Genomic DNA, 11128 nt, shown 5'->3' with positions numbered 1-11128 from the left:
TGGCAAATTCTGTATGTGGATTTTTAAAGCTTTAAAGACAAAATTGAATGAAGGAATGCATTGATATTTATTGACATTGAGTATTTTCTGAAAGTTCAGTGGCAGTCTGGTTCCAAGGGTATGCTGTCTGGCATGGCTGTGAGTTTTCATGTTGATACCTTGTTTCTAGAATTGCACCCTTTTTTGTTTTCCATCAAAGGAAGCTAAGACCTTGATGTATCTTCTTTTGTGTTTGGTGCTTCATAGAACCATAGTGCAGGATCTTCAAACAGTGTTGGTTGTTTTCGCTGGAGTTTGAAAGGGACCGATATGTGACTCAGCCTCTGGAAAGTGAACTCTGGAGTTTTTGACTCTAAATATCAGGTACAATGTTTTTCATTCCTTCCCCCCCTTCTGTGGCTTTGCCTATGGTTTTTACTGCAGTTTGTAAAGAACTCTAAAGAAACTTTATCAAAATGCTTTGATTTCCAAGAGAAGATGTTAGTCCTTACCTCTCTCCTTCTGAATATGGGACTTCTAAGAGCTGTTAAATGCATTATTGGGATCTGTAAGGTAGACCATTCATTCATACTTTATTTGACAATGTTGTTCGATTCCTGTGTCTGAAATGAATTTCACAAAACAGCCAAGAAGATGTCCTGATTTTTTAATGCTTGAAAATTTCTCATGCTAGATTTATCATTTAATGAACTAGTGCTTTACTCCAATTTCTAGCATGCAGTTTAGATACGAATAATGGAACTGTGCTCTTAGGAGTAGATAAAAAGCCTGAATATAATTTGGTGCTTAGATAAACACATATCTTCCTGTGGGTCAAAATAATTGCAAAGAAGTTTTGATGTTTTGAACAGGATTAAGCATGTATATATGAACTAGAGGGCTAAATTTCAGTTTTGGCACCTGCTATCATGTCACACAATCAAAGCCTTGAGCTGCCTACAAAATGCTTGAGCCTGTGTGTTGCAACAAGAAGCCTGCAGGCATCACTGGAGTCTAATCCATAAAGCATTTGTCTACCTGGGACTGGAAACATGCAAAAACTGCTGAGAGTGTCAAGGACATCTTGAAGCAGGGTGAGGAGTGGCAAAAAAAGAGACTCTAGCAAGCTTGTCTCACTTGAGTCCATGTTGTAGGTAGCAGTGAAGGCAGGGGTGGCTTGTCATGTCTCTCTGGGTCAGATACAGCAGTAGCTAGCAGGAGGATCAGTGTTCTGGTCTTCAGCTCCTCATTCCTCTCAGCTGGCAGTGGACTAGTTGCTTCTAAAAATAGTACATGTTACAGATGCTCCTGTTACCACTGCATGAAGGAATGGGATCTTGCTGCTTTGTGTGGGTAGAATTACAGTCCCTGAACACGAGCTGAAGCAGAGCAGCAGGAACCCTCTCTTGGTTCTTGGTGGACGTTGGTGTCTGGACCACCTGAATCTGGTTCTGGTGCTCATTCAGCAGCCAAAGGCTTATATATTGTTTCTTCGAAGTGTAGGTTTTGCAGGGCTTTAATAGTGTCATGCTAATTTAAACAGCAGCCAGCAGGAGGTTCTACCATGCCATTAGACAGGGTTTGACTTTTCCTTTATTTCAAGCTTGGGAATTGGTATAAAGGACATCCAGATTTTTGGAAAGAAACATTCCTCAGTTTAGATTGTAAAAGTAGAATTCTTTTAGCAAAGGCAGTCTTCTTTTTTAACAAGATCAGTTAGTTTAAAGTAAGTTTCATTTTTACCATTTTTGTGCTTCACTGCATTGCTTACTGGGGGAGAGTACTGTATTCCATTTAAAGTTTAATTCTTTTCTGTTTGTTCATTCTGACTGCTGCTATTTTATAAAGTCAGGCAGAATGTTTTGTTAGCAAACAAATGAGAAGTACAAAGCAAACAGCCCTTCCTTCTCTAATAAATGCTTCCATTATTCTTTCTTATTAGTTAGATAGAATTTTTTGCCATGGGCCAAACTTGAGTTGATAGCCAAGCTGGAAAGATAATAATGTCTTGGTTATGGGAAATGGATAAAGTTACTGATAAAATTCTTATTTTGAAAAGTGTCTGGTGTCTTCTTTAGAGTTTTTGGTCTTTTCTTAGTTTAAACTTGCTGGCCTTGCTAGTTCTTATAGTAATACTTTATTTTCTTTTTTCTCCTTCTTAAAATATTTGGGATTTTTTTATGAGATTGGAATTTAGTATTATACTGATAATATCGTACCTCAGACTATCAGAAATTGTTGGCATGGATTATAAGGACTTGAGTTTTAACCAGTTAAGATAGGAGGATACATGTAATGAATGCCATATTTGTTTTCCTATTTAAATACTAATATCATGAAAATATTTAGATGGCCACAGAACTGAAAGATTTTGCAGGTTGGTTTAACAATACTGCATATGAATCTGGATGTAGACACAGATTTAACTGTTAATCTGAATATCTGTTTGTAATACTATAGCATGAAATGCTGGGTAGCTGCATGGCAGGTTACTGAGAACCTGAGACATGTTTTCATTGAGTGTAGTTTCAAAATTTTCTCAAGAATTGTCTGCCTATGCAGTACCTCGTGGTAATTCACAATTAAATAATGGTGTGGATCAGCTGAGCTTACATGTGTGAGAAATTTATTTGTATGTAGGAAAGCACCAACTACTTCAAAGGGGTCTGCTGGATTCTGGGTGCACAATAGAATGACAACAGGTATGGTACTTCCTCTATTTGTGTCTCACAAATCTTGTCTCATTCATCCACTTGAGTCTAGAAAAAAATGTCAGATGTCTTTGGTACAAACTCTTACCTGAGGCCATGCTGAGGGATTTCTTGATGTTTATTCACTTCAATGATGTTCTGCTTGCTAAAAAGTGAAATTTATTGTGGTACAAGGTAAGAAAATGGAATCTCTAGTTTTCCATACTTGATGCTCAAATTAGATTGAGTGTTCAAAGAATTTGAGAGACCCTAGGGACTGTTAGGAGTTGCTTTGACACACTGTTCGACACACTGTTCTTTAATCTCTTGCAGACTAAACTAAGCAGAAAATAAAATTGCAAACCCTCCTTAATATTAGAGACTGATTGCTTGGTTCTTCATCTGTTTCAGTAGAAAACCTGGTATCTTACCTCTTTTGGCATTGCAGATTCCTGTTGCTGTAAATTTAGCAGCCTTTCTGCATATATCTGCATTTGAGTTTTCTTCTTTGTAAATCATGGTCTGAAGTACTCTCCCTGGTATGGAGAGTCCTGCCTTGGAACAGTAACAGAGAATAAGTTTGTCTAACTTTGCATACCTACTTTAATGGTATGTATAAGGTCAGTAATAATTATTTCCCTATGCAGTAGTTTTTCTTTTGTCTGAGAGAAGATAATGCTACATTGATTACCCCTGCCAGGAGAGGAGAGCCTTGGTCTCTGAGAGTGTCATTGAAAAAATGCTTTGCCATTTGTGTTTACTTCCTCTTACAATTGCAAAGCAAAATTGTTGTGTGAGTAATTTGATTCACTAGGTTGGAACCATTTGGGGTTATTGTGAATTACTCATGGAAACTATTGCATCCTGAAAAGTTGGTTATTCTGATGTTTATAAAAAATTAATAGAAAAACTAAATCCTTTGCAGGCAAGATATCAATGGAGGTAATTTCGGGCAGATCCTAGGAGAATGAGCTCTCAATGGGACCAAGAGGTCCACGTTAAATACCGTGTTAATGGTCTAGTAATGTTTTGTATTTCTTTGTGTGAGTTTGCATACAGTTGCTGCTTCCTTCTCCCTCAGTTAACTGATTAAGCAGGGACTTCAGGGATGCTGTTGAAACTGTCTTAAAAGAAATGAGAAAGTGCACAGATTAATGTGTAAGCTGTTTTGTTGCTTAATGTTTCCATCAAAGCAGTCCTAATTGCATCCACATCTGTAAGCATGCACTGGCATACACAGACCTGTTAAATTGTCTCCATCTGTCGTGGTTTAACCCCAGCAGCAGCCAAGAACCACACAGCAACTCACTCAGTCCCCCACCCATGGGATGGGAGAGCGAATCAGAAGGGTAAAAGCTACAAAAACTCATGGGTTGAGATAAAGACAGTTTAATAGAGAAAGCAAAAGCTGCACACACAAGCAAAGCAAAACAAGGAATTAATTCACTGCTTCCCAAAGACAGGAGGTGTTTAGCCATCTCCAGGAGAGCAGGGCCCATCACGCGTAACGGTTCCTTGGGAAGACAAACGCCATCACTCCAGATGTCCTCCCTTCCTCCTTCTTCCTCCCACCTTATATACTGAGCATGATGTCATATGGTATGGAATATCCCTTTGGTCAGCTTGGGTCACCTGTCCCAGCTGTGTCTCCTCCCAGTCTCCCATGCACCCCCAACTTCCTTGCCAACGTGGCAGTACGGAAAGCAGTAAAGGCCTTGACTCTATGTAAGAACAAAAACATCAGCAATAACAAAAACATCTCTGCATTATCAACTCTGTGTTCTGCACAAAACCCAAACATAGCCTCATACTAGCCTCTGTGAAGAAAGTTAACTCTACTGCAGCTCAAACCAGCACACCATCTTTTAAACAGGGCAAGTTTAATTCATTGCCTTATTGCTTTATGGTTATGCAGACAGTTGGTGATGAAAATGCATGAATAACTTCTACTCTTTCACAGTGACCATAGCTTAAATTTTGGTACATTTGTGAACTTGAAATTTTTCTCACTGTTGCTTTGTATGTCTGCTATGGCACCCATTTGTTCTCTTCATGTTACTGCCAAATTGCTGAAAAAATTTCCTTCTTGTACAGCATTTGCAGTCTTCTGTTCAGTTCTGTAACTGAACTTACATAACAATGAAGAATAAGTTCGAATAGCATTTAAAAATGTCCTTTAAGTTTTGATTTGAAAGTTTATAGGCTGCACAGATAAAACTGAGGACCTAATTGGGATTTACAATTTCTGTTTCTGTATATGAAATCAGAAAAGATCATATCAACATTCCCATTCTATTCTGTTACCAGCTCTGATAATTAACATCCTCTTTGATCCAACATTTCAGTCATCTCACAGGAGCTATTCACCAGTCTCATTTCCTCCTTAAAAATAAAAAGGCTGCACCAATAACTCAAAGACTGAGCTCTGAATCTGAGGTCATCCTAACAGCCTGAAACAGTTTTTCCCTTCATCTTACCTTGGATGGTATAACTGTGCTGTTGAAAAAGTAGTGATTTGGGCATACCATGAAGATTCTGCGTTGTGTATGGACTGGAATCCAGAAGATCTCAAAGTATGCAGCTGAGATCTTAGGCCCATTGCAGTGTGATAAGGATATTCTTTGTTTTGTCACAGGAGTGTTTCATTCAAAAATGGATGCTTGTCGGTGTTCTTGGCAAGCTTTTTAGCTTCCTTGCCTTTCAGTATAAAATTTTGCAAATAAAAAACTGGCCTATGTCATCTGTGAGGTCAGTAGTAGAGGAGTACACTAGAGGGGCTCTGCTTCATCCCTGTTCTAGTTTATCATCTATCTGCCTTAAAGCTTTCCAGTAGTTACCTGTAGTATATATTGCTTTTGGATATGTATAATAAAACACTTTAAATGCTGCATAATGATGGTCTCTAGTCTCTTCCTTCTGCCATATGCCTGTAGTGAAGTAAGTCAGTAAGAAGCAATGTGCTGGGCAAATGAAGGAAAAAAACACCTTTATCTTACTACATATTTAGAAAACCTGTGTTCTGAAGGTGTTTGCTCTGCTTTTGCTTCTTCAGCTCTGAGTAGCATTATTGATGCTTGCAGTGAATTGTGATCGAAATACAGCAAAATGAGTTCATTTTCTGTTTCAGGAAGCCACAATGGCTTTGCATTCTGCAGCATTTCCTCCTTTATCTCCACTAGAGAGCACTACCAGCTGCATTGCTAAGGCCTCTCATGTGTTTACCAAGATGCTGATCATGACATGACAGTCAGTCCTGGGTAAAATGTTATTAGAAATTGTGTTAACCTCCTGTTATCTTAACACATGTGTTTATTGAGAGAAATTAGGAGAAGGGACTTCAGACTTGTTCCTCAAGTCAAAAATCTACCAGTGTGTCAGAATCGTAGAATCACTAAAGTTGGAACAGACCTCCAAGACTGAGTCCCACTGTTAACCTAGTACCAACATGTTCAGCACAAAAACATGTCCTCAGGTGTCATATCCACACACCTTTTGCACATTTCCACAGGTGCTGATTCCACCACTTCCCTGGGGAGCCTGTTCCAATGCCTGACCTGAAGAAATCTTTCCAAATATCCATTCTGAACAACTTGAGGCAATTTTTCTCTTGTTCTGTCAGTTTTTACCTGGGAGACCAATACCCACCTCGTTACAACCTCCTTTCAGGTAACTGAAGGGAGCAATAAGGTCCCCCCAAGCCTCCTTTTCTCCAGGCTAAACACCTCTAGCTCCCTCAGCTGCTCCTTGTAAGAATTGTGCTCCAGACCCCTCACCAGTTTTGCTGAACAACTTGAGGCAATTTTTCTCTTGTTCTGTCAGTTTTTACCTGGGAGACCAATACCCACCTCGTTACAACCTCCTTTCAGGTAACTGAAGGGAGCAATAAGGTCCCCCCAAGCCTCCTTTTCTCCAGGCTAAACACCTCTAGCTCCCTCAGCTGCTCCTTGTAAGAATTGTGCTCCAGACCCCTCACCAGTTTTGCTGCCCTTCTCTGGATGCACTCCAGCACCTCACTTCTTGTAGTGTAGTGAGAGCCCAAAACTGAGCACAGGATTTGAGATGTGGCCTCACCAGGTCTGAGTGCAGGGGGACAGTCACTACCCTGGTCCTGCTGACCACATTATTGGTGTTGATACAAGTCAGGATGCCATTGGCCTTTGTTGGGCACACTGCTGGCTCATGTTCAGCTGCTGTTGACCAGTGCCCTCAGGTCTTTTTTTTACTTGAGAGTTTTCCAGCCACTCTGCCCCCAGCCTGCAGTGCTGCATGGGGCTGTTGTGATCTAAAGGAGTGTTTTGATCTCTTTTTGAGTCTTCAGTGAAGCAAAATCCCTATTTTTCATGGCCAGTTTCTTCTGCTGCTTTGTGATCTATAGATTTGCCCTGTGTCTTTGCCCCCTTCTTCTCAGTGTCAGCTTTCCTTCAGCTCAGTTCCATTTTTTCCCTTTATATCTGCTGCAGACAGAATAAATAGTAATTAGTTTCTTTTGTCCATACACACATGCTTCTTGCTTTTAAGAATGCTGTTTTCCTTTCCTTGCTCTTGTCATTTAAGCCAGAGGTTAACAAACCAGTTTGGCACTTGTGGCATTGTCAGTGGTGGTGGATGTAGGCATTGAGTGGTGAGACAGCTGCATCTAAAGTCATTACCAGTGGCAGTTTCAGGCTTTGCTGGGTAATATAATGCTCTGAGGTGGCTTGTGTGTCAGCTGTGGTGCATTGCCAGTGCTCAGGAGTTTCTGCTTTATAACTTTCATCTTGCCAAGTAGGGACCATGATACCAGGAGAGCTGTGCATGGCTGAGACCTGTCCTTATCTATCCTGTAGGGATTGGGAGTGTTCCTGTGCCTGAGGCTGAGGAGGTGGAAGCAGTAGAGGAAGGATGGCTGAGTCCTGCGGGTGTGCTGTGGAAGGAGTCATGCTGAACCTTACTAGTTTTCCTATGCTGTATTAGGCTTGGTCACAAAAAAAAAAAAGCAGCACTGCTTTGAACTAAACAACTCCAGTTTCTTCAGTCTTTTGTTGTAAGTTGTCATTCCAGGCTTTTGACTATTGTTGTTCCCTCTATTAGTAGATAAAGTGGTGAAGACTGAAGTGCTTCTTTTGTCTGATTTGTGAAGGAGTGGTCAAAGGGAAAAAAATCTCAGTAGGATATATTTTTTTTGGGTGTATTTGCAGCACTTTGTTGAAAGTGGCATCACAAAGAAACTGATTTTCACACTTGTACATTCAGCAAAGCTGGTACCTTTTTTGTACTTGGTTTACTCAATTCTGTACACGTGTTCAGATAGCATAGCTTCAGATGAAACTGGACTGATCAGGGGGAGAACACAATTGAGACTATTTTGATGTCCAGCAGTCTGACTTCTGTTTTGTAAAATGCAGAATTAGTTTTCGTGCTTGTTCAGTCACTGGTGTGCTGCAGCAGGTCGCTCTGGCTGTCTGGCAGAGCCTGGTGTGCAGGAATGGTTACTCCTGGCCGGCTCCCAGTCCCGAGTGGAGGGCAGGGATTTAGGATCGTGTATGGCTGCAGCTCCTCCCAGTGGCAGGTCTTTCTCTGCTGCTGCTCGCTGGTGTGGCAGTGCCAGACCGAGCAGTGTTCTGACAAACACCACTCCGCTGCGTTTTTACAGAGGTGAGAAGGGGTCGTTTGTTGTCTGACTGGTAGGATTGGTAATAAGGAAAGGGCTCAGTGCCTATAGCAGCCCACTGGGCAGAAAGACTGCCAGAAACGGAGGTGTGGTCCTACATTCAACATCACTTCATGCTCAATACAAGTTTGAGAAACGGTGTGTCTCCACAAACAAAGAAACTGCTGCTGTTGTTTTACACATGCAATCACCTTCATTCTTCCTGCAGAAAATCTGAGATTCCTATTCTGTCCGCATAGTTAAACTCTCGTCCCAGCTCTCATCATCTGGTATCATGATTGCTGCAGCATCCTTTTATCAGGCCTTTGCAAATGCAATTTTGCTCTTCCTGTATCAGCTCAGACTGTTGCTGCATGCTGAATTTTATTCTTGTACAACAACACATTTCAACAGCATTTGGGCAATGCTTCCAGAAGGTAGTGGAGTTGATACCATGACTGTTGGCACCAACTGTTTCTGGCTCTGTGCCAACCCATTTTGAAATCTTTTCTGTGCTGTTTGTGTATATATAAAAGCACTGTGTGTGTATACACACATACAATGCGAATATATACCACTTTATATTGTTAGAAATTGCACAGGAGTTTTTGAAAATCAGTTACTCATTAGATATTTTTGCATTTCTAATTGCACAGGCAATTGCATTTGTTGAGTTCTATTTCAGTTCTGTTTACAATATTCCCTTTCTCTTTCATCCCTAATTGGTAAGCATTTATATACATTGGCAGACTTGCACTGCAATGTGCAAACCCTCCACCACATCCTTGGAGGTTTTCGAGACTTGACTGGACAAAATCCTGAGCAACTTGGTCTGAATGCAGTATTGAACCATCATTCAAATGGAAAGTTGGGTTAGAGACCTCCTGAGAATCTCTGAAGTCTAAACTAGTCTGATCTTTTTTTCTGGGCAGATTGAAAATCTGTCTCTGTAGTCATCAGCAAGGGTGAAACCTTCAGTGCTGGAGAATGAAGGGTCAGTTTCTACTAACTACTATCAGTGTCATGGAGCACCAGACAAATTTATCAACAATACCCTGTGTTTTCATCTCTCTGCTTTGGGTGGAGTGCTAGGATGTGCTGTAGTTCACATGCACAGCTGCTGCAGGAAAAGCCTCCTGGCCCCGACTATGTACATACTGGCTTCATCTCTGTATGACTGCCTGTCTTCACTTCCATTACATCAGATATACTATTTATAGTTTGGTTTTTTTTAAATGAACTTTTAGGGGTTTTGTCCTCCTTTGGCAGTCAGCTGTAAATCATTAAAATACTGAGACCAGTTCATTTGATAAGATTTTAAAAAGGTCTGTCAGTCTTCTGTGGTAAAAGCAAGCATTGACATTTTTTTAATAAGAAATTTGCAATTGAATTTTTTATTAATTAGATGGTATTGACTATTGACATTAAAAAGGCTGAATTTTGATTATATGGAGATGAAACAGAAGAATACTGGAGAGACAAAGTAGAGTCTAAAAAAATTTAGGGTTTCTACAGCCCTTTCCTTATTTTTACATGCAAACCCCAAACATCAGTCTGTATACTGGTATATGTATGTTAATGTATAGCTTTACAGTGTGGTACAGTTGACACACCACCCTCCCTTCACACCCCCACCAATCTTCCTTTCAGTTTCATGGAGTCATAAGGAGATTTTTTTCGTGGTGTCATAAGACGATTTAGATTAGGAGGGACTTTGGAGGTCATCCAGTGCAGACCCCTGCTCAAAGCAGGACTAGCTTAGATAAAGTTGCTCAGCATTGCTCTTCAAGATAAGTTTTTAATATCTCCAAGGAAAGATAGTCCACAGTTTCTTTAGACAGCCTACTTCAATATTTGACTGCCTGTGATGTCAAACTTATTTTCAGAGCATATAGTCAGAATTTCTGTTCCTGCGACTTGTGTCCTTAGCGTTTATCCTATCACTATGTGCCTCCAAGAAGAGCCTGCCAGAGAGACTCTGCAGGACAGATTGTCAGTTATGCAGAGTATGGCCCGTAACATATGAAAGCACCTGAAAAGACTTCTAGTCTGTTCCTTTTAAGACATGAAAATTAATACATTGGACCTTCTGTAGCAAGCATATAAATTTGAGCACTGATGCAGTATAAGCCACTCTCTCTGGTATGAATTGGTGTAGGAAGATGTGTTATAACTTTCAAAGGTAAACTTATTTGGAATTTCTGATACATGGAGAGAAGTTTGTCTTCAGTGTAGCCAAGAGTAGGGTATGGTATAATTACAGGGAAACATTCTTTGTCTGCTGTTGAAACTGGTCTTTCATAATCTTGGAATCTATGCAAGATTCTTATTTGGTCTGTGCTACCTAATGCGAAGCAGGCTGAGCTCCAAACCCTTTGAATTTTGGTCCCACATAAAATCTAAGTTGTGGAGCACGGACACCTTCCACCCTTTCCTTCAACTGCCAGCCAGCAATTACTAGACTGGCAAAGCTCTTAGCTGCCTGCCTGGAAGACACCTGAATCTTTAGCCCTGGAAGTTAATGAATGAGCTTTTTAAAGGGAGCTACTCTTGGTGGGTTTGGCCAAGGTTCACACTCACTTTAGGAGTAGCATACCCTTCTTGCAGCCTGTGTGCTTCCGTCTGTCCATCAAGTCTGATCCTTGTTTGGAACTTTTGTGTACTCATATTATTTGGTATGTGAATTCTGTTCATTGTTAACTTTGTCAGCAATAATATTTTGCAGTAAAATGAAGGTAGCTTAAAACACTAATTATTTTCAAAAGAGATTTCATAAACAATTTTTGATGATTTGACATGCTTAATTAAAAAGGTACAAGGATGAGGTTGC

Source organism: Acanthisitta chloris, unplaced genomic scaffold (assembly GCF_000695815.1).
Source record: "Acanthisitta chloris isolate BGI_N310 unplaced genomic scaffold, ASM69581v1 scaffold19738, whole genome shotgun sequence".
NCBI classification, from domain to species: domain Eukaryota; kingdom Metazoa; phylum Chordata; class Aves; order Passeriformes; family Acanthisittidae; genus Acanthisitta; species Acanthisitta chloris.
The sequence above is the reverse complement of the archived record's forward strand: the minus strand, read 5'-3'. Positions refer to the sequence as shown.